Source organism: Diplotaxodon limnothrissa, linkage group LG22 (assembly GCF_057381915.1).
Source record: "Diplotaxodon limnothrissa isolate DT_005_m linkage group LG22, D_limnothrissa_male_GT1.1, whole genome shotgun sequence".
NCBI classification, from domain to species: Eukaryota; Metazoa; Chordata; class Actinopteri; order Cichliformes; family Cichlidae; genus Diplotaxodon; species Diplotaxodon limnothrissa.
In genome coordinates, this window is record NC_140616.1 from 987,793 (window position 1) to 1,012,776 (window position 24,984).

Below are 24,984 nucleotides of genomic sequence, written 5' to 3' on the forward strand. Positions count from 1 at the left end.
CAATATGCCACCAACTAAACACTAATGATTACATGCAGTATTCTACCATATACAAACTTATATAATTAAAAGATTATACTGACTACTAAGTACAATTTCCTATTGACAACCTGTCATCATACCACAACACAGCACACATACGAACAACAAAACCGCTCCTTACAACACTACTTATGTCTCAGGGCAAACAATGACAACATGTACATAACATCTGATTAACATTACTGCAGCACACAAACACAAATCCAGGTTCATGTTCACAGCTGTTGACTTTCTAACAAGTCAGACTAAAAACATGTTTTCAAAGTTTTCTGAATCCAGTTTCAGTCGTTTCTGTGTCGTCAGGTGTGTCTGCTGACGTGAATACAGGAAGAAGCTTCAGTGTTCTGGACTGTTGGAGAACATGGAGAGCTCACAGTGGTAGCCCAAAACATCCCAGAATACAAAGCATGTGTGGCCATGGGGACGCATTTAGTTTAAACTGGCAGAGCACGCCTGGTCGCTGGGTCAGATGGAGATCGGCTCGACGGAGCACACCGAGAGTCTCAGGACACCTGCTACACCTGATCCATCTGTGGCTGTCACAGGACGGTGCTGGAGGTGGAGCCTCTTAAAGCCGTGTGTGATGCGGTAAAGTTAAATCAGATTTCATTGGTGGTTAGTTACCAGTGGTTTTTGTGTCTCTGTGACCCGGAAATGAAGCTTGTTTGCTAAAGTTTCAAAATAAGAGTCTGGACATGAACTAAAATCAGGCCCGATTACACCACTTCTGTCGCCCCTCCTTCCTCCACCCCCTCCCACCACCAGACTGATCAGAGGTGACATCCGCCTCTAAGCCTCACAGAGGCTGAAGAGGCCTGACACCACCCTCTCTGCTCCGCTCGGCCTCGTCTCTCTCCTCTGACACGAGTTAATAATCTTATTTGTAGGGCTCCGCCGCTCTCCTCGGGTTTGTTCCTCTCGCTGTTTAAAGCGCTTCCTCAGAAACGAACATGCTCGTTTTCGTCTGTGCCAGAAACCACACAGCAAATTCAAAAGTGTTAAATTTTTTGGTGTTAATAGTCTCCTTGCAAAAGTAGAGTTAATTTTACTCTAAGCAGAGTCACATTCTTTTAATGTAACTCTGAGGTGTAAAATGATAGTAGTTAAAATCGAGTGTTAAAAATGAGTGTTTCTATTTCAAATCTGGAGGTGTTACAATGGAAACATTAACTCTTGACCTCTTAACTCTGAACTCCTAGAGGGGCTATGACACCAACAGAGTAAATTCACAGACTCCGCCCCCAGCACGGCTCCAATCGAAGCTGAAGTGAAGCCGTTTCAGAACATTTTGCTCTACATATTTGAGTTGTTTGCCATGCTTGGTAAGTCATTTTTTCAAAGATTGTTTCAATTGTTATTATGAGCTTTTACTTCTGTGGCTCTTTGGAGTTGAGACAAAGCTGTGTGAAAGGCATTAGCCATGTTGCTCGCTGATAGCATAATATTCTGTTTTAGCTAGCTGAAAGGTATTGTTTGCGGGCAAATACCACAGCCTTGAAAAAAAGCTTGCATGTGAATTTTCAGTCAAACTTTTGGTCAAATACACCTAAAACAATGTGTAGAATGTGAAATGTTGGTATAATGGTGCTACTTGAAGCCTGAAAACGATCGCCCATAAAAAAAAACAACGAGCAAACAGCAGTAGCAGACGTCCTGACTGGATTCTACGGTAGCATTTAGATCCCTCCAGAGTTTTGTGCACACGGTTTAGGTAAAAATGAAAAAGGTTGAGGTTTTACATTTTGTTCAGTATTACCTGTTGCCTGTGTCCTTGTCTTTTGGGAAAATACTTTACACAAGTAATGGCTCAAAGAGGATTCCTTTTTTTTTTTACTGTGCTGCAATTGTTTACTGGATTATTTGTGCCGTTAATTAGTGTCAACTAATTTTTATTCAATCTCCACACAGGATATGCTTGTGAAGATGGAATATGGGGGAGAGCAGAAGTGCGTTGAAGTTCCACAAAGGGATGAATGAAGGACATGCATATTGTATTGAAGAAATAAGTGATGAGATGCTGTTATTTGCATTTACCATGTCAGACCTTTTGATAAACAAAATTCTAATGAAAGTGAGAACATGTATACTGTTACATCTTTCAGAAAATGTTTTGAAATTGTGGTGCACAGTTCAGAATAAATGTTTTTCAAAAACCATTGCATCTTTTTAGTAAATGTTTATTTCCAAAAGAAATTTCTAGAAGTTCAGAACAGTAAAATTCCCGCTTTTTAGAATGAATTAGAAGATAACTCTTACGTAGTTAAACTAAAATACTCTTTGAGAGTTAATATATAAACTCTTAACACCAAGTGTTAAATTATCAACTCCAGACAGATTTGGTGTTTAACACTAAATCAGAGTTAACGTACCAACTCTCCAAAAAGAGTTAAATTAACACTCTCTGGTGTGGACCCATATAGACACTTTAATAGTGTTGAAATCAAATCCGACAGTGTTAATTTGGACATGCTGGATTTGCTGTGCACAAACACAGATATGATTAATAAATGGCACAGACCCATCCAGATAAAAGCGCTCTCACGGGTACCATTTCATATTCAGTCATTTCATTGAGGTTTAATGCTGTAGTGACATAATATGCATAAGTGAAATATTAAATAAATAAAAGAGTCTGCAGGTCTGCTGGCAGCCGGCCCGTCTGTCCTGCAGCATAAAAGAATAATGAGCGAACCCAGAAATTTAAATAAACACAAACTGTGTGAAGGTCCTGAGAGACAGACACACACACACACACACACACACACACACACATGAAAGTGTGTTGTTGTTGCTACAGAGCAGCTGAAAGGTCATCCTGGGGATTTTCTTTAAGGCTCTTTTTTTTGCATTTCCTCTGACCCATCACCATCACAGACCCCGCACCATCATCACCCTCACAGCTCTTCATCGTGCTCTGATTTATAGAGGAAAACAAGCTGCCTCTGAATACAGATGGGTACCTCCCCCCTCCACCTTCATCTCCATGCAGCTGGAGTCCTCCTCCAGTAAGAAGACACAGCACCAGACACTTAAAGTTAGCAGTGAGTGAGTGCCAGCAGTAAGAGTTTCCCATCTGTGAGCACAAACCATAGTGTTTAGAGCTTTAGGAGGTAAAATGATGCCTCGCTGAGAGCTGCTGGAGTCTGAGAGAAAATACAGTGTCCACACAAACTGACGTGGAGTCTTTGCCCACTGCAGACACACACATTTACTGGGGCGTGGCCTGATACCTGCTGTCCACACCGATCAGCACACCTGTAAATATAATCCAGACAGTAGCACTTCCTGGTTACCGGGCGACAAACTTCAGGCTCGTCAGACTGTCTTGGTTTCATTTTCTCCCCAGCAAACAATTTAACGGCTCCGACACGAGAGAGGCGGCGAAGCGTTAGAACAGAGAACCGTCTACACAAAGCGACACCCTGAGAGCAGCACCAGCTGTTCCCACCTCTGCCTCACCTGAAACACCTGCAGGGTGTGAGGAGGAAGCAGGCGAGCACGAGAACACTGAAGCTTTTCAAAGGTTCAGCTGAACAGCTCAGGAGGTGAAACACACACACACACACAAACGGTATGGCCACACCCACAACTATGGCCCCACACCCACCATAGACTCCTATGTTAAACATTTCCAGCAGAATGAAGATCCAAAGCTGTGTGAGTCTGTGTGTGAGCCTGCGTGTGAGTCTGTGTGTGAGTCTGTGTGTGAGCCTGCCTGTGAGTCTGTGTGTGAGTCTGTGTGTGAGTCTGCCTGTGAGTCTGCCTGTGAGCCTGTGTGTGAGTCTGTGTGTGAGCCTGCGTGTGAGTCTGTGTGTGAGTCTGTGTGTGAGCCTGTGTGTGAGTCTGCCTGTGAGTCTGTGTGTGAGTCTGTGTGTGAGCCTGCGTGTGAGTCTGTGTGTGAGTCTGCCTGTGAGTCTGTGTGTGAGTCTGTGTGTGAGCCTGCGTGTGAGTCTGTGTGTGAGTCTGTGTGTGAGCCTGCGTGTGAGTCTGTGTGTGAGTCTGCCTGTGAGTCTGTGTGTGAGTCTGTGTGTGAGCCTGCGTGTGAGTCTGTGTGTGAGTCTGTGTGTGAGCCTGCCTGTGAGCCTGCGTGTGAGTATGTGTGTGAGCCTGCGTGTGAGTCTGCCTGTGAGTCTGCGTGTGAGTCTGTGTGTGAGCCTGCGTGTGAGTCTGTGTGTGAGTCTGCCTGTGAGCCTGTGTGTGAGTCTGTGTGTGAGTCTGTGTGTGAGTCTGTGTGTGAGTCTGTGTGTGAGCCTGCCTGTGAGCCTGCGTGTGAGTATGTGTGTGAGCCTGCGTGTGAGTCTGCCTGTGAGTCTGTGTGTGAGTCTGTGTGTGAGCCTGCGTGTGAGTCTGTGTGTGAGTCTGTGTGTGAGTCTGCCTGTGAGCCTGTGTGTGAGTCTGTGTGTGAGTCTGTGTGTGAGTCTGCCTGTGAGCCTGCGTGTGAGTATGTGTGTGAGCCTGCGTGTGAGTCTGCCTGTGAGTCTGTGTGTGAGTCTGTGTGTGAGCCTGCGTGTGAGTCTGCGTGTGAGTCTGTGTGTGAGCCTGCGTGTGAGTCTGTGTGTGAGCCTGTGTGTGAGTCTGTGTGTGAGCCTGCCTGTGAGCCTGCCTGTGAGTCTGTGTGTGAGTCTGTGTGTGAGCCTGCGTGTGAGTCTGTGTGTGAGCCTGCGTGTGAGCCTGCCTGTGAGTCTGTGTGTGTCTGTGTGTGAGTCTGCCTGTGAGCCTGCGTGTGAGTCTGTGTGTGAGTCTGTGTGTGAGCCTGCCTGTGAGTCTGTGTGTGAGTCTGTGTGTGAGCCTGTGTGTGAGCCTGCCTGTGAGTCTGTGTGTGAGTCTGTGTGTGAGCCTGCCTGTGAGTCTGTGTGTGAGTCTGTGTGTGAGCCTGTGTGTGAGCCTGCCTGTGAGTCTGTGTGTGAGTCTGTGTGTGAGCCTGCCTGTGAGTCTGCGTGTGAGTCTGTGTGTGAGTCTGTGTGTGAGTCTGTGTGTGAGCCTGTGTGTGAGCCTGCCTGTGAGTCTGTGTGTGAGTCTGTGTGTGAGCCTGCCTGTGAGTCTGCGTGTGAGTCTGTGTGTGAGTCTGTGTGTGAGTCTGTGTGTGAGCCTGCGTGTGAGTCTGTCTGTGAGCCTGTGTGTGAGTCTGTGTGTGAGTCTGTGTGTGAGTCTGTGTGTGAGTCTGCCTGTGAGCCTGCGTGTGAGTCTGTGTGTGAGTCTGTGTGTGAGCCTGTGTGTGAGCCTGCGTGTGAGTCTGTGTGTGAGTCTGTGTGTGAGCCTGCCTGTGAGTCTGTGTGTGAGTCTGTGTGAGAGTCTGCCTGTGAGTCTGTGTGTGAGTCTGTGTGTGAGCCTGCGTGTGAGTCTGTGTGTGAGCCTGCGTGTGAGCCTGCCTGTGAGCCTGCGTGTGAGTCTGCCTGTGAGTCTGCCTGTGAGCCTGCGTGTGAGTCTGTGTGTGAGCCTGCGTGTGAGTCTGCCTGTGAGTCTGTGTGTGAGTCTGCCTGTGAGTCTGCCTGTGAGTCTGTGTGTGAGTCTGTGTGTGAGCCTGCGTGTGAGCCTGCGTGTGAGTCTGTGTGTGAGCCTGCGTGTGAGCCTGCCTGTGAGCCTGCGTGTGAGTCTGCCTGTGAGTCTGCCTGTGAGTCTGTGTGTGAGTCTGTGTGTGAGCCTGCGTGTGAGCCTGCCTGTGAGCCTGCGTGTGAGTCTGTGTGTGAGCCTGCGTGTGAGTCTGCCTGTGAGTCTGTGTGTGAGTCTGCCTGTGAGTCTGCCTGTGAGTCTGTGTGTGAGTCTGTGTGTGAGTCTGCCTGTGAGCCTGCGTGTGAGTCTGCGTGTGAGCCTGCGTGTGAGTCTGTGTGTGAGTCTGTGTGTGAGCCTGCGTGTGAGTCTGTGTGTGAGTCTGTGTGTGAGTCTGTGTGTGAGTCTGCCTGTGAGCCTGCGTGTGAGTCTGTGTGTGAGTCTGCCTGTGAGTCTGTGTGTGAGTCTGCCTGTGAGCCTGCGTGTGAGTCTGTGTGTGAGTCTGTGTGTGAGCCTGCGTGTGAGTCTGCCTGTGAGCCTGCGTGTGAGTCTGTGTGTGAGTCTGCCTGTGAGCCTGCCTGTGAGCCTGCCTGTGAGCCTGTGTGTGAGTCTGTGTGTGAGCCTGCGTGTGAGTCTGTGTGTGAGCCTGTGTGTGAGCCTGCGTGTGAGTCTGTGTGTGAGTCTGCCTGTGAGCCTGCCTGTGAGCCTGCCTGTGAGCCTGTGTGTGAGTCTGTGTGTGAGCCTGCGTGTGAGTCTGTGTGTGAGTCTGTGTGTGAGCCTGCCTGTGAGCCTGCGTGTGAGTCTGCCTGTGAGTCTGTGTGTGAGTCTGTGTGTGAGCCTGCCTGTGAGCCTGCCTGTGAGTCTGTGTGTGAGTCTGTGTGTGAGTCTGTGTGTATAGCTGAATATGTCCATGATGATAATTTGACTAAATGTGATAAATGTGTCGATCGCCTCATTTAATGACTGAAAACAAACTGAGGATCAAACAAAAGTTCTTCACTTGCCTTTTCTGATGTAGGCGGAGCTTCAGCTTGTGTCTTTTGGGGCTTGAACCCCCCCCCCCCCCAATTTTAATATGACCTTCACACTAATGAGCTTCTGTAACTACATTTCCCAGAAGACACCACACAAAGGCTCTGCAATCTCTGCAGTGAGAGCATGTAAAGGAGACCCGCTGCATTGTTCAGGAAGAGGAGAGAGTGGTGTTTGAAACAGAGTCGCTGGTTTGATTCCCAACAGGAACTTCCCATTTCCTCCTCTGATATATGTGAAGCTACCATCTGTATATCAGAATGGCGACACAGCACTTCTCACGGCTGAGTACGGATGGGTTCTGACATAAACGGTAGTAACCAGACCGAAAAGCAGCGCACATTTCGGTGCTTTTTTTTCCCTGAGCTGTGATACACTTCAGATTCTAGCCAATCGTTTTACCTTTCCGAGGATAGTAGGCGGGTCCAGGTACGTACGTTCTTTTAGAGCAGAGCTACAGATTAAAAATGCCCAAGGTGAAGCGGTCAAAGCGGTCAGCTCTTTTATAGATGCTGCGCTTTTCCCACAACGTCTCCAGAGATTCGTTCCGTCACTAAACATGTCATCATGAAAAAAGGTAAAAGATTTACACAACATGTTACACAACATGTTACAGAATATGTCAGAATACAAGCACACCCACTGTAATGATGGCTTTGAGCTTTCTAGCATCCAGAGTCCTGACGAGCCCGTCCACCGACCGCAGACTCTCATTATTCTGAGTAATTGGACTCTTGTGACTCAGATGAATGCAGCCACCTGCTATCTACGCTACTGCGCAACATATAACATCTCATGTTGTAATAGGCACAAAGCAGACGTTACACATCGAGTATCACAAACGCACAACGTGAATGTCTATTTATGCATCTACTGAGTACAGGAGATTGCATTTCGGTCAAAAGTCTGGCTGTACTTCACAGCAAAATATGCAAACTCAGCAGCCTGCAACAAGTGCTTTAAGCTGATACTGTGATACTGTCAAAGGAGGTAACACCTCAAATCTGATGAAACACCTGGCGACGCATAGCGTATTTTTAAAAGCTGAGAAATGCGCCGTATTTGATAGCTTGCTGCGAGACCTCACACCGAGCACATCTACTGCGGGTGTGGTGCCTGTTATCGGACCCGGAGTTAGCAACATCCCCCAAGAACCCGAAGAGGAGAGTCCTGGCCCCTAGCCCTGCCAGTGTAGCAGAAATGATGAGGATGATGATGCAGCAGCAGCCGTTCTTCTCTGCGTGAGTAGCTTAATGTTGTTCGTGTGTAATTTACGCTGAGTAGGCTAACCACGTTATTACATTAATGCATGTAAGGTGAACTAGCAAACATCATCATAGCTACATGTGGCTGTCTTCTTGTTTGATGGCAGATGCTCCCTTCACCCTGGCCAAAAAGGCTAAAATGGCCAAAGAAAAAGTGGGAAACAGTTAAACATGAGAGGTTTTTGGACAAAGTTTGTGTTTTTTCCATTCTTTAAGCACCGGCACCGTTTCAAACGTACCGGTTTGGCACCGGTATTGGATAAAACCTAAACGATACCCATCCCTACAGCTGAGTGATTTTAAACTATGCAGCATTAATAAAAGTCATGGTTACAAGCGTCCCCTTCAATACCTAACCAGTCACAGATGGCTCCTCCTCCCTGAGTGTTTCCTCCCCACAGTCTCCAGGTGCAGACTCAGAGACAGTCTGATTATTGGGGTTCATCCTTTATTACTGTATCTTTACAGTCCAAAGGTACAAGGTTCAAGTCGCCTGCATCTAAAGCTGGAAGACAACAGTGAGGCATGCACACAAACACACAAATCATCAGGGTGTCACCTGATCCAGTCCATCAGGACAAACACTGAGGACATCACTGTGGTCTGTGCCTTTGGTTGCTTCTCCACCGAGTCTCTGCAGAGTGTAAACGTCCTGCAACATGCAGAACACACAAAGACACGCTCACAGCGCCGACACTGTAACACAACCCTCTGTTCCAACCACCTGCTCTATACGAAGAGCTGACATTTACGACACACCTGAGTGTACCTGCTCTGACGCACACACTGATTTACAGTTTAGTTTCTGAACACACACACACACACACACACACACACACACACACACACACACTCTTCTGTGTGTGTAATGATGTTACACACAAACGTTTCACACGATTCTTTCTGTTGTCACGAAACTGGATTTTTAGCTCTGACCAGTGAATGAAGTGGGATTATGCAACCACACACACACACACACACACACACACACACACACACACACACACACACACACACACACACACACACAGCAGCGCTCTCACACCGCCTCTGGACCCAGACTCCAATCTCATCTTCACCAATCTTCTCCTCTTTATTTCGGTCTCTCCCTCTCCCTCCGTCACTGTCTCTTTCTCCTCGCCTCCTCCCTTTCCCGCCTCGCTCCCCGTTCTCTGTTGCCACGGCAGCAGTGTGAAGAGGAGCAATGGAGGGAGAAGGAGGGGGAGGGAGTGCAGTGAAGGGGGGCTTGGAGGTGGTGGAGGGCAGAAAGCATCATCTCAGTCATGCTGATGAGATGAAAGAGAGACTCTGATATCTGCTGTTCTTCAGTTTGGTGTCGATAAAGTTTCTTTTAAAGGGGGAGGAGAAACAGGTGGAGGGAGGGGGGGGAGCAGCTGCACATATAGCTTCTTTCACACACACACACACACACACACACACACACACACACACACACAGAGGTTTCAATGTTAAGTGTGAAGTATGTTGGGAACACCTCCAGGTGATTGCTTTGGACTTCCTGGGATGTTCTGCCGTTAGCACTGGAAGAACAAGTAAAGAACACGACTCAAAGGAAACAGGTTTGGGAGCGTGCGGGTTCTCTCCGACGTAACCCGGCTGTAAGTGCGCAGGGCGGAGCTTCTGCTGACGAGGATGGCGACGCCGGCGGACTCGCTCCTGTAGGACTTTGTGTTTGAGGACGGCTCGTGCCCGGGTCCTGTACTGACGGAGTTCAGACGGAGGACAGGAGCCGCCCGCGGAGCTCTGTCAGAGAAGTGCAGCTTCACACGTCTTTTGTTTCCTCGATCGCTGCTCACGGCCACTGAGATTAGTCAGAAAGGTTCTTCCTTCCCTGTAATCCTGAGCTCATCTAATATGAGCTGGAAACAATTATTACTGCGTCATTCGAATAATTATTTTCCTCACCGAGGAGGTTAAGTTTGAGGATACGATTCTGACGAACCTTTGTGTAGAACCTTTGGTCTTCAGGGTCAGCGCCATGGTTTATTGGTGGAAAACTGACAAAAGGTTACAGAACTCTTTAAAATGTCATCACACAGCTGACCTCTGCTTCAAGAGCAATAATAATGCTTTTTAGGAGGTTACAGCCACTGTTTGCACTGAGAACATGTAGGAAATGATGCTGTGGGGATTCTAACCATCACATTACAGCATCCAAATATCATTTGACCTCTGACCTCACGGTTTACATTTCACATCAGGCTACGTTCAGTTATTCACAGTGTAGCAGTAAAACACGCCTTCCATGCAACGAGCACATCGTCACATTTCAGCGACTTCCAGGTAGATGGTGAAGATGGAGGAAGACTTCCCGAGTCTGGGAAGTCTGACAGCCTCCTGGCGTCGCAGCAGGAAGTGGCAGAGAGGAAATCAGAGGAAGACCACAAAGCAGCCCATAGCAGCTGAAAGGCTCACCTCACATCCTCGCAGCAAATATGGACTTTCACATTTGGACTTTTGGGGGGTGAAGTCACGTATGGGGGGGTCTCCTCACCTCCTCCTCCCTCAGTGAACAAGCTGCAGCTTTAACATGATTCTCTGCAGGTTTCTCTTCCAGGACCTGACGGCAGCGTCCTGACGAGTGTTTACGTGGAGTCATTATCCCGACTCCGGCCCTCTGAGCCGTCTCCCCTCTTATTTCCCTGCTTCCCGCCTTCTTGTCTCCAGCTGTCATCTGAACCCTCTCATCCACCACAGATGCGTCTTTGCTTGTCAGCTTAGCTTTCTCCTGTTACTTCTTCAGTGTCACTTTTCTGTTTTGCTCTGAAGTAAAAATGTTTTTTGATGTGAATAAAGCCAAAGTGAATCTAAAAAGCAAAAACTTTGCTGAAGCGTTGGATGTCTGTTCGATTCAATCACAATCTGACTTTTCTCTTTCTGTTGTCTCTTAAATCTCTCATTTGGCTGCTCCACACCACTGTGAGCAGTGTGAGGCACGAATGCATTAAGAGCTGGAAATGGGACTCAGAGTGCATTAGTGTTTGTCTCCCTGGCTTGTCTGCTTTGTTTAAACTGCAGGAGGAGGAGTTGTCTTGGCACGGACTGTTCTAAATAACTGTGGCCCGTGTGTTTCTGATTCCAGGGAACGACACTTGGTTGTCGCACTGCCACAGTTGTCCACTGGGGGAAATTAGCGGCAGCCACTTCCTGAAGACAAACATAAAGTTGACAGATGGTTGGGGGACAGGCTGGAGGAGATGGGCTATAACGGGACTCTCCAGCTGCACTGAGAACACCCCAGAGGTGCACCAGACGATCCTCGTGAGTCGGAGATCAGCCAGATTTAAATCATGTGAGGTGTACTCAGGGTTTTCTTTTTAGTCTCACTGCTGGAACGTCCAGCACACACCTGGTATGGGAGAAAGGACAGCTGATGACAGCCGTTTGGTGGGCTGAACGCACACGAGCATGCCAGAAGCGCAGGATGTTTGTGGCGCTCTTCAGATAATGAAGGGAACGCTCACAGTTCAAACACGCCGTTCATTTTTCCCTGACAAGCGTTTGTGAAATGAAAAGAGCCGGATGCACCGGCCCCTCCCTGCTGCTCGCACTCTGCTGCGCCTGGATTGGTTCCAGATGCTGTCGTCACCCTCGGTGCTGCAAACGGTCCATATTCAATAATCCCTGCGGCACCTGGGTGCTGGACACCAGGAGCCGGTGGCTTGTGAAGTGTTGCTGTGCTCAGCTCTTCTATCCTTGGACCTGTCTCAGTAAAAGCTAAAATAAAAATATCTTCACCCCCCCTCTCTCCCAACAACCCCCAGCGGTGACCTGCCATTGGCCGCCCTCCCGTTTAGCCTCCTCTCTGCTGTTTAACGTTGGCTGGACGCCGGCGTGCGGCGTTCCAAGAAACACTCCATTCCAGCACTCACCTTGGTCCAAGGCTCACATTTAATTATGGCTCTGATTCATGGCCTCTTTGTTATTACTGTCAGCTCCACTTCCCACCTTCAGACCAAACAAATGGCCATTTCCTCCACAAAAAACCTTCTTCCTCAACCTTTCCTTCTCATCACCTCTTCCCTGCCCAGCCTTCTCTCTTGGGTGCCAGTTTCAGGTGCAGCTGCCTGAACATCCAACCACGGTTGCTTCTAAACTTTGATCCAACTTTCTTCTTCTTTTAGTTTTTCAACAGCAGCCGCCGAGAGCTTAAATCCACTCGCAGAATGAACGAGATGCAGGATGACTACAGGCACAGATGCTACCACACAAAACTGCACAAAAGAGAAAGCCAAGAAATGATGACAAATCAAACTGACAACCGTTGTTTCCATTCTTACAACAAGACTGAACCGACCACAGAATCACCTTGGTGCTGCAACAACACTAATGTATGACACAAATGTCAAAGATAACAAAGAGCCTGAGCTTACAAAGTAGAAACAGCTTTTACTAAGTTGTCTGTGATGTGCAGACACAACACTGGTTCATCCTTCGGTCAGTGTCAATCGGTCGGGGCAGGCGGCCGCCACTCCCTGAGCCCGGCTCTGCCGAAGTTTTCTTCCTGTTGTAAGGCAGCTTTTCCTTCCCACTGTCGCCAAGCGCTTGCTCACAGGGCTCATGATGTCTCAGTGTTGGGGTTTCCTCTGTATGACTGCACAGTCTTCACCTTACAGTATAAAGCACAAAACAGTCAGCTACAAAGACTGAACTGACAATGTCCAAAGAAAAGCTTTGACAGACCTTCATGAAGCTGGAGAACTGTTGCTCAAGATACACGGAAACCAATCAGCACATCTCAGTGTTAGATAGCAGCTCTTTTATAGATGCTGCACTTTCCCCACAACGTCTCCAGAGATTCGTTCCGTCACTAAACATGTCATCATGAAAAAAGGTAAAAGATTTACACAACATGTTACACAACATGTTACAGAATATGTCAGAATACAAGCACACCCACTGTAATGATGGCTTTGAGCTTTCTAGCATCCAGAGTCCTGACGAGCCCGTCCACCGACCGCAGACTCTCATTATTCTGAGTAATTGGACTCTTGTGACTCAGATGAATGCAGCCACCTGCTATCTACGCTACTGCGCAACATATAACATCTCATGTTGTAATAGGCACAAAGCAGACGTTACACATCGAGTATCACAAACGCACAACGTGAATGTCTATTTATGCATCTACTGAGTACAGGAGATTGCATTTCTGTGTTAGTGTAATCTACTCTTTCATTGAGGCAGTGAGTGATACGGTTGCATCGATCCTAATTTACAGTCGTTACAAACACAGTTTTCACAGGTTTCTGTGCAGTTTTATGGAAATCCAAGCTTACTGCTCCATAGAAATGAACGGGGTAGGCAGCAGGCAGGTGGTGCTAATCAAATGCACTGATTGGCTGATTATCAGTCAAGCGTGAGCACCTCTATAAAAGCAGCCTGGAGCATTCAGGCGTTAACACAATGCCACAGTCTTCTGGGGAGTGGACGTCACGTCTGTGGTGTGACCGTGGAGTCGTGCTGAAGGTTAAAGTTCATGACAGTACAATTAGAGAAAGACTGAACAAGTATGGCAGTTTGGGACGGGCTCATGGAGGCACTTCAATATAATTTTATTTATGTAACGTCTCATAATATCCATTTTATGTATATTCAGTTTATATATAATTACAACAATGGCACAGTTACAATTACAATGCAGCCCTATCCCCTCCTGGTAGATAAACCTTTGGTATCAATTCTTTATTCTCAAGTTATCACCTCTACAAACGTGGGGGTCCACACTGCCCACTCACCTCCCTGCAGAGTGACAACCACCCACGGGCAAGCACTCGGTGACAGTAGGAAGAAAAACCCCCTTTAAACAGGAAGAGAGCTCCAGCTGATTCGGCTCTAACTGTATGCTTCATCAGAAATGATACAGAGTATGATGTACGATGATCCCAGCACAGCAAATCTGCAGCGAACGGCTGGAAAAGACAAGACTCGAGAGTCCAGACCTCAGAGAGCGGCCCACGAATGACCAGAACAATGACCGATATCTTTTTAAAGTGATTTCTGCTGAAGGACTAAATCATGAGGTGTGATTTCGTGCTTTTATTTAAATATTTTATTTGTATATTTCATGATTAAGCCTGACGCTGGTGTGTAGGTGTGTAAGCTTAAAAACAGGAAACCCACGTCTGCAAACAGAAACCTTTCCTGAGATCCGTTCAGATTACAGATCAAGCTACGATACGATTGGCTGTGAGTCTATGTTTCAGAGCAGATCCCATGATGCACTGGGTAGCCTCCACGCTAACTGTGGAACCGATTCAACTGCACTTGATGTGATGATGGGTTCTTTCCTGATGATTGTTGCTGCGGTCCAAACTTTAAGAAGAAGCGAGTGGTTCACATGCACTAAATATCTGGAGGAGACCTCCCCCTCGTTTTCCTCTTCAGTAATTTAGGTCTGATTTTGCATCCTGCCACAGAGGCAGCTCGGTCTGTGGTTAAGCAGCACCGACGCTGACACCAGCAGCCCCGCTTACACCACGTTTGTTAGTTTTTCTTGTTGCTGCTTTTCTCATAAAGAAGCAGCCGGAGAGTCTGCCGAGCCTCGGGGATGAAAACATTTGGAAGGAGGGGACTCCATCTCTCTCATTGATTCCTGCTTTGATTTGTTTCTGTACTTTATTACCTCCACCCACGCTCTCTTCCCCTGCAGTTTTCATCTTTTCCCAACATGATTGAATGCCGATAAACTCATGAATTTATGTTGCTCCGTGCTCTGCTCAGAGCACAGATTCAACATTCGTGCTGATTTTTCACAGATACAGTCACGCATGAATTTCTTTCACACACATAGAAGATTAACAGTTTCAGTTTCAGCGCTGGGATGATGGATGGTTGTATGTTTACGATCTGTGACCACGGCCCGCATCCTTCGTCTTTCTTCCGCTCTGCCGTCTCCGAGCACTGTTCATTTTGCTGAACTCCAGTTTTGCTCGAGTTTCTAAACTCGTGTAGCAGACTCACGGTTTTAGGTGCTGCTCAGCATGAGCCTTGGTTTCACTCTCATATTTAAAATCAGTGAATCTGCCACCACTGGCTGAACAATCAGACCTGTGTGTGCACACTTAATACTCTGAATAACAGTAACTGTGTCGCAAATCAGGCACAAAGATTCAGCTTTACCAACAGCAATCCTGCGTCTGTTGCACACTGTAAGAAATGTGTGTAACAATTACCCTAAATAACTGTAACATGGCAACGGTAAATTACCATTAAATCAAAAAGAGTAAATGAGTGTAAAATCTATATTAAATTTCTGTATATTGACAAACGGTGATTTGCTTTTATTTATATTAATTTACAGTAATATGGAACGTTGTCTTCAAAAACAACAGGAAGACTCTGTAACTCTCCAAAAGTTGACTCTCGTCATCATCAGCTGACTGCAGGTTTCAATCTTATAAACAGGACATTTGCATAATGACTGAAACCAGCCCACTGAAGGAACAACGGGCTGGGAGGTCAGTTCCTTAATCATAATTATGCAAATTCTCATGACCATTGATCAACAACCACTGATCAAAGACCACTGATCAATGGCCACGAGTACCATCCATTGTTCCCTCAGTGGGCTGGTGTCTACACTAGAATTACACTGATTATTAAAGGATGAGACAAGAGAGTCCAAATCATTGTAAGTCATTTCAGCGTCAAACATGGCAGAGAACCTTTTGCCGGCGTTCTGGTTTATGATTCGCCTTTCAATCGTTATTTTGGGAGCCGGGGGATCCAAATAAAACGACAAGTTTTTGACAAATATATGCAGCTATGGTCACTCACATGGACATTTTCCACACAAATGTCATTTATATTTAAACCCAAGGAGAAAACAAGGTCCAGTGTGTGACCCTTTACATGTGTAGGGCCAGAAACATGCTGCATAAAATTAACAGACTCTGTGATAGTCATGACGTCAGCAGCCATATTACAGGATGCATCATCATTATGAAGGTTAAAATCTCCCAACATTACCACCTTCTCTAATTTAATAATGGATGACAGGAGGTCGTTAAATTCAGTTAAAAAGACTCCGGCAGGGCCAGGAGGTCGGTAGATTAAAATACAATAAACGGTGTGCAAAGAGCCGAGCTTGATCATCTGCACTTCAAATGAGGTAAAAGAATCAGAGTTCATCAGTCTGCATGTGAATCTGTCCTGGTGCACAACAGCGAGACCTCCGCCACGTCCCGAAAGACGTGGAGCTCCGATGACGGAGCAGCCAGTCGAACAAATGTCCTTCAGATGTATATAATCCACGTTTGGTTGCCACGTCTCAGTTAAACACATGACGTTGAGAGATTCCTTTATAACAAGATCGTTTAAAATAAACGATTTGTTTGTGATTGAGCGAGTGTTGAGCAGGGCAAACCTGATTGAAGACGTTTGGTTGGTGCACTCAACAGCTGACTGCAGTGGCACTCGAATTAAACACCTGTGCGCACCTCTACACCTGTTACGCCGGCCGGGGACTTCAGGGCTAGCTGAAGCTAGTATCCATAGTGGTACATCACCTCTGCCATCAAAGCGGCGGTCGAAGGAGGGACGCCCAGTGAACATGGCGCCATCAGACCATAGATTGCGGGCTGGGAACTGAAGTGTAGCGTCGGCACCAGGTGACAGTAGATGAATTGGTCGTAGGCACCGGGATTCTTCCCACATCCAAGAAGCGAGTCTTCGGTACCTTCTCAGTCGCACCTGGACACCGGCCCTGGTTCCCCTCCTTCTTTTCTTCGTGTTAGATCCCACCGATATGTTCGGTAACATGCACTCAGGTGAGGAACACACAAAGAGTGGAAGTTTCCTGTAACTGTCCCAGCTGTCAGTAGCTCTCCATTGAATCTTTGATATACGACATCATACCCCGATCATAAGTAGTGGTGGCAGAGACAAAATCCAAACACAGGACAGTAAAAATAATATTGCAAGTGACAATAGCGGCCAGTATAAAACTATACCAGCGAGCTGTACTAGCGGCACAAGCGGCAAAGTGATTGACTGCCACTTAAGTACAGAAGGTCTGACCACCAGTGGGTGGGGCTTCTGGGGCTGAGATATCCACTCTGTACGACATCATACAGATCCAAGATTAGCTCAGGCAGGAAATCCTCTCCACAGAAAAGAATCCAGAAAGTGGAGTTTCCACGGACTCAGAAAGAGAGCCCCTGACCCCCAACGCCCCCATCCCCAACCCTCAGCGCAGTCGGCTCATAAACCAGCTGACAGTAAATTAAACCCAGGTTGGTTCATCTTAAACCAAACCTGCTTCAGTGAATAAAATAAGCCATCAGTGTATGAACGTGTAAAAGGTGCATACTGTGTATGAGAGCTCTGCTAAGTGTTGCATTCAAAGACTTTCTGCAGGAGCTGATGAACATTTTCTGCTCTTTCAGCAGAGAACACTTTCTGTTCTGCCGTTTTAGATTCCACCTCAGATGTTTCAAGGCCGAACAAGGTGCTCTTTGAATTGTTTTGGCTCCTGCGCTTTAAAACTCAAGGGCACCCGAATCAAATATTTATCAAGCTTATACGTCTGCCTGTCAAAAGAAATTCTTAGGGAGGCAAACTGAACATCAAAAAAGCCTTTCAGCTGCTGAAGGAAATGTCAGACAGAAACAACCCAAGCTTACACAGCTCGGCACAGGCTGTGTGTGTGTGTGTATTCGTGCCTTTCATCCGATGAAAGCTGGCCTTAGATTTGTAGACATACGCAATAATGCTCTCAGGATACAAAAACCTCCCCCTGCGCCCCTCCCTCCAAATGTTTTATCATATTGTTGATTTCAAGCGCGCTCAGTGTGTCCACAGCCCAGGAATGACCAACAATGAGTCTTTTTAATCCTCAGTCATCGTATCTGTGCATCTGTGTGTATCTGTGACACGCAGCTCATCGTCCAGAACTCGAGGAATGTTGCTGACCACCAAACCAGGGCGGACTCATTTCCTGCAGGCAGACCGTGAGCTCAGGAGCTGCAGACGGCTGTTGTTCCTGTTCCAGGATTGGAGGAGTGGGAGGGAGGTTGCTCAGTGCAGACTTCCTGGGCTGTAGTACATCACTGTGCCTCAAACTCCTTAAACTTGCAGTTTTACATGAAGGACACTATGATTTTACAATGCTTTCACTGATCCTTCTTTACTTTGTGCTGCACATTTGATGTCATTATGAAACATCTGCTGTTCTTTGAACAGCCAGCCGGCAGATTTCCTCGTCTCGTCTGCTTTCTGTGCGTTTCTTCGTTACGGCGCTAACGAGCACGACACCATTAGCAGGAAGGTGCATCTTGTTTAATGTGATGTCTGCTACTCGATGACGTGATTTTAAGCAAACGTCCTGCTCATCAAACCTCTGGAGGGCTGAAATCCCAGCGGTGCAACAGAACAGAGGAATCCTCCGCATCACAACATAAAGTGGGAATGTCACACTTCCTGTTTTAGATCTCCATACATGTTGACTGAGCTTTCCTTTCCATGCCAGGCCACACAAACGGCTTGCAATCCTATGCAAAGATTTCTGAAAACCAAGATGGCCCAAGGTACAGAATGACCAGGTTCCATGACTTTGTGTCTTAGTGCCCGTGGTAACGCTATAGCTTCAGTCTTGCCTTTACACTCATAAAAGACACCATTTCTCAGCACATAGGTTGCATCTGCCAACACATCTACTTCTGCTTGCACCTGTCCATCAACCTCAGACACCTTATCAAACCACGATTTTAATGTTGGATCTGCCCGCTGGAGTGAAGAGATATCTGTGGGATATCAAGTTCTAGCAGGAGGTTGGGATTCTGGTCTACAACCTCTAACCTGGATCAACCCCTAAATTTATCTCTGTGTCTTTGTGCTCGAGATTTAGCTGGTTTTGTTAGATTTGTATTGTTGATTGTCATTTATGCTTAGAAATATTTACTTATATATGCTTAGAGTTTTATAATTAGTTGTAGATTGGTAGAGGTTTTGATCCTTGATAGTCTGCAAACTTTGTGTGTATTAGACAGCACTTTGGGAGCATGAGAGGTCATACCGTGTCTTATTATTTTATGGTAGGATTAACGTAGTTGCGTCTGTTCTAGTTTAAGTGCTCTTTGTTTAGATGAACTGCAGGACTTCCTCACCGTGTTATCTAGGATGAACCATCTAGGGTGAGGGGGAGGCTACCCTCTTCCTGACCAAGGATGTTTGACCCTTTGATCAGCAGTCCACACACACACACACACACACACACAGGCAAGGTACTCTTTGTGTATGTAGACGTCATATGTTAATGAACTTATGCATATTCATGTAACCTCAATAAAAGGACAGTGATACGGGAGAACGGACGAGAGCTACTGGGGTCAAGCGAAGGAACGGTGCCTGTCCGGTTCTCTCCCGTGCACGAGTACCATGAAGAAGTTTGCCTACTTGTGTCTTGCTTGCAGTGTAATTATATTGTCTTAACGTTCCAGCGAATAGGTTTATAACACAAACCCATCATTAATTGGTCCTTCGAGCCGGATCCCTGGGATCGCATTCACCGAGGGGGGGGGAGAGGCACGCTGAAAGACTGACGTCAGCCAGGAAGTTCCTGTGGATTCGCTGTCTGTCGTTTCTCCTCGATGAATGGCGATCGGCGGGATTCAAGGCCGATATTACACGCTAAGCAACACCGAGTAAGTTTAGAGTTCAACTCTATAACTGTACGTCTTCACCGCTCAGTGGGGTGTTGTCCGTGGCCGCTCAGTGGGGCTAAAATTCGCCGTCTAAGTGGGGCGATGTACAAAGCCGCTCAGTGGGGTTTTTTGTACAGAAGCATTAAGTCGCAGAGTTGCGCAGTTCGAACTTTTTTTGGTTCGCCGTCTTAGTGGGGCGAAATACAGACCGCTGTGTGGGGTACTGTAGTGAGTTCTCCACCGCTCAGTGGGGTGTTGAGAAGTTCCGCGGGGTCCAGATTGTGCTGGACAGTAGGCCTATTTTGTGTTGTTGTCATTGTCGTCGTCGTCGTTGTTGTTGTTGTGTGTGAGTGTGTGCGGAGCAGAACATGTGGTCTGTGACACCGACTGTTGTTGTTATCATGGGTTTCTAAGCAACCAAGAGTGAGTCGGAGGGAGACAGACGTTTGTGCTGGACTTTGCTCCTGGCAGCACAAAGTATTTATGTAAAAAAAAAAGAGAGAGCGACGGCTCCACAGCAGCGCGGGTTCACGCGAGCGCGGTCACGCGGACCTGAGCCGTGCGGTTAATCGCAGGCTTATAAATGGAAGAGATTCAAATGTTAGAAGTTTTCAGAAAACACACCAGCCTTGGAGAGCTGTGGAGAAGGCCAGCCCACATCAGCAGCACTTAAGATATGCTCTGGTGAATGGCTTTCCCCCCACCCCTTGCTGACACAATGTTTATTCTTTAGCTTGCCCTGATCGACAGCAGCCTGTGTGCCAGACCATAGATTTAATTGAGGTGGATAGTTGTTAAAAGTAATCTACATTAAGCTTGTGGTTGCTTAAATTCAGTACAATGACATGTGAGGTGAAGTGATATAGGTAAATATTTAAACTCATGAAGTGCATAGAGGCACTTGACCTGTGTGGAAGACGGTCGTCTTGTTATGAGCCATTGTTGAGATATGGAGCACATCTGTGAAAACAACTAATATGCTCAACCCTGTATGAAACATCTAAAAATACATGATGGAGAAGCTGTGTTGAATATGTAAGTGTAAGACTTTGCCACTGTGGGCAGAGCATGCAACTACTGTGTGATGTCGCGTTGCAGTTTTGTTTTTGTTTTTTGAGCTGATGAGCAAGCTACACATTATCAGATCAAGAGCTGTCTGAGAACTACTCAAAGAGAGGGAAACAGGGAGTGTGCAGCGTTTCCATGAGCAGTTTTTCTGCACCTTGACTCGTGTGTGTGTGTAGCATCAGCATCATGTTTTTGTTTATTTGTTTTGTTGGATTAAAAATAATTAAATAAACTGGTGATCATGCTTATGGATCACCATGGCACATATCTCCAGCCATATGGTTTATTTATGCAGATGAAAAAGTGAGTGTGAATGTGTCTGACATCACAGTGTTTTTGTGCACTGTGCAAAAGTGATTGCCTCTGATTGTGAGTGAGAGCGGTGATTTTGCAGACCACCAGCTATTTAAAAAAAAAAAAAAAGAGTGAAAAAGAGAGAGAATTTATATTGTAGATGAAAAATAATCATAGGAAAAAGGTTTTGTGTTGATCAGCCGAAAAACAACTACAATGTCATTTTCTGCTTTTAAGAAAGGATTGTTCACACAAACACAGACAGAGAGAGAGAGAGAGAGAGATGTGTGTTGATTAAGCAGTGATGATAATAATGAACATGTCTTAGTTTGTCACTTTCAGGTGAAAAGCAGACCTGAATCAATTTTCCACATGCAACAGTTGGAAGAAAGTTATAGTTTAACATCATTGGAAACATGCAGGCCAAGTTTCTGGCTGACTTATTTACAGTGCCATGTGTTTCTCAAACTCACAAGCGAGCTCACTCCTCCCTGAAGATAAGGAATGCAGCTCCAAAGCAATAACATGATAAAGAGACAGCAGCAAGTCCTGAGCACAAAAAGTCCCAGCAAAGCAGCAGCAATGTGGATAAACAGCAGCAGAAGAAGAAAGCAAACCCATCTTCCTGTCTGATTGGTTGAATTTCACGGAGGGGCGAGCAAGATGGCAGCGTGAAGAGGAGTTTTTGTTTGAGTTCTCAGCACGAGACACTTATTTGACGTCTTTCTGGCCTTCGGGACTTTTTTGGAGATCAGCGCGCTAAACTTGCTGGATCTGAGGCCAGGGTCTGCGGCGGCAGCATGTTGAAATGCTCAAAAAGGACTGAGTGACTCGGGCAAGCCACATGCGGCTAGCGACATGAAAGAAATGGACCCTTCATGATACGTTCAACGTGCCAGCGCTGTGGTGGGAAAGGCTCCATCATAAACACGCCCTGCGCCCTGCGCCGAGGTTCAGGCCAAGAAGAAGAAGACGATGACTTCCAAGCCCAAGAAGGTCGGCCTCAGCGTGGGCGAGCTGATTGTGAAAGCCGTGGCCGCTTCCAAGGAGCGCAACGGCCTGTCTGTGGCCACTCTCAAGAAGGCTCTGGCTGCCGGAGGCTACGATGTGGACAAGAACAAGGCCCGTGTCAAGACCGCCATCAAGAGCCTGGTGGCGAAGGGCACTCTGGTGCAGACCAAGGGCACCAGGACCTCCGGATCCTTCAAGATGAACAAGGCTACTGAGAGCAAAGCCAAGAAGCCCGCCGCGGCCAAAGCCAAGAAACCGGCAGCAGCTGCTAAGAAGTCGCCCAAGAAGGCAGCAGCAGCACTTCAGCTACTAGACAGGACAAAGCTGAAGGAGAACTGCCGGGACTGTTGAAGTGGGAGAGGACAAAAGAGTGAGAGGACAACAGAGTGAGAAGACTAGGTGAGAACACATAGGAATTATTTAATGTGGGAAATCAAAATTTGGGTTAGCAAACCTGGGGAAAAGAAAACTGACTGCTTAAGTTGGAAAATTGAGACGGAGTCTGAAACATTGCGAAAATAGAAACATACAAAATCACACACACACAAGCAGAACATGCATTAACCCTACTAACAATCCCAAACACAAAATGACTCATGAAGACTCATAGCACATTAGTTAAGAAATGATCAAATAGCAGAGAAGTGTGTAGGAAAGGCAGCTTTAAGAACATGCTCTGCTGGAGATGCAGCTCCACAGACATGCATTAGACCTGCCTAATAACACAAACCCATGCAATGAAAATTAGCTTGTTATCTTTCATCAGTGTTACAATAGTGTCAATTTAGCAGACACTTGTTATTAAATACTGAATTTATCCAATGCAAAAAATTGACTCTCCAGGTTGCAGGACAACAATTTAACTTTTGTGGGAAAAAAGATCCTGGTTTGACTAACCAGTGATCAGACAATAAATTTAGTTGTTAAAATGGTAAATTGGGAGAAGCTTCCTGCTTGATTGAGGCAGCACATGTAATTTACTGTATGAGGGAAATTGTCTTTTGTGATACTATTTTGAACATGCTTTTCTGTCGTCCTGTCAACTTAGTGGGTTAATAGCTGATATGCAAATTAGTTGATCGGTTTTAGATTAATGAAAGGTGACTGAATTCTAGCACGAGTGAATGAGATGTGTTGGAGTTTGTTGTGTGTTGAGTGGAGACTCTAAAACACTGAGTTTCCTGTTTTGATGTGCGAGTGAATCCTGTATTTAGATACACAACTCTGAATACGTCAGAACAAACTTCTTTTGTGAAGTGCATGACAGCATGTCACATGTTTTATGATGAAGGGAAAAGGAAAAATTGAATAAAATAGATCTGTGGCTTAAATGAGTGAAGAGCACAGACCTGGTGATTAAACTCATAAGTTAAAGAAGACATTAGGGTTATGTTGTGTGTTGTGCAGTTGATGGTTGGTTTGGAGTGAATCTAGCTGATGATTCTTCTCCTGTTGTGAAGATGATGAGGAGTTTGTGTCATGACTTAACAAGGCCTTTTTATTTTGATACTTTCACAGTGCACTGAGAGTTTGGTTTGATAATCTCTGTTATTTTTTATTTTTCATTTTTGAACAAGCACTGATTTTTGCTTGTGAATTTCTTTTCTTTGAGCAGATCTGCAAGTCGGGAATTAAAAGCGTTACACGTCGTCAAGAAAATTGTTGCAAGTGGGTTTCTCCACATTTAAAATGGGTTCAGGAGAAAGCCACTTATTTGGGACAATTAGGAAATGAGAGTCCCCCCCAAAAAGGATTCAACGAGGAAATCCGGTCTAAATTATTTTTCTTTTTGAAATAACGTCGTTTTGCTGAGCGTGGAAACGAATGCGATGATAATTTCCACAATTAGCAAAAGAAGGAACCACTGAGTGAATGAGTAAGAATTTTAAAATAACTGACTGACTGACTGAACATGATTGTGTGAAGCTAACCCCCACCTGACAAAGGTGCAGATGAACCCATGTGTTTCCTTTTACAGGAGCAGAAAGATGACAGCAACACTCGAGGTTGCATGATGATTTAACCTTTTAAATGCCATTTTCTGTGTCTGTGCATTTATCAGGTGTGTCATTCACTAGCTTGAGTTGCTCACAGAGATAACTGTGACAAAGTATGCATACGCCTGCGCAAGCGCTAATATTTGCATTTTCTTTTCTTACAGCATGCCAGTTCTTCATGTGAATTGATGATGCGATTTATACCAGGACAACTGGTTGATGTTTTTTCCTACTACAGGATTTCTGGGTTTATGTGTGAGGAAAACTGTGTTTACAGGTTATGAGTGGTGATGCTGTTGCATTGTGTTGATGGGAAAATGTGAAGGTTACTTTGATAATGTGAATAACATGTGTGAAATTTCCTGTGTTGAGAACTGGTGTTACTTCTTTCCACAGCTAGGGTTGACTTTATGGTGTTTTTATGGCACCTCTGGAACCTGTTGACCTGTGTCTGACCTCTGTCTGACTGCAGTCAATGTGTATTGCTAATGTTAGTTTCTTTGAGAATGCTGTGGAAGATTCAGCTGAAACGGACAAGTGACATGAGTAAAACAAATAAGAGATACAGTGTTTCTGGGATAGTTTGGTATGGGCTCATTAGCTGGCCACTTTTGAGCCCATAGTAATATATAAGTGGAGTGACTTTGCTTAAGAGCAGTCACCGATTACATTAATGTTGCCTGAGTACATGGGATGATCCATGTCTGAGGCGACTTATGAAAATAATTGTAGTTTACTGATTTGAGAAAACCTGCACATGACACTTGTCTTGCTGATGTTGAATGCTTCTTGTCCTTATGATACAATTGTTTACAGGTATGGAGTTTGATTTTCCTTCCAGATTTTGCTTTCCAGGCCATGATGGTGTGTCTGCAGGCTCCTGGGAGAGCCAGGTGTTAAGCAAACTTAATATGCAAAGCACACTAACATTTTCATTGCAGGATTATAGGTCCAGGGTGGTGCTGCTCCAGGGGAGGAGATGCCCTGATGTTGCCTGGGATATGATCTAGCTAATCTTTTTCTTTAAGACTGGAATCCAGGTTTGGTGAGTTGACGCATGAGCGTGTCCATGCGTCAAGAGGTGGGGTCCAGAATTAATATTAAACAATGTTTACTATTATT

At 46.1% G+C, this 24,984-nt stretch overlaps 1 pseudogene; it reads left to right on the plus strand.

Moving 5' to 3' along the window:
• Positions 1–21,732: 21,732 nt before the first annotated feature.
• On the plus strand, positions 21,733–22,368 carry LOC146609077 (histone H1-like; annotated as a pseudogene).
• The last annotated feature ends 2,616 nt before the right edge of the window (positions 22,369–24,984 follow it).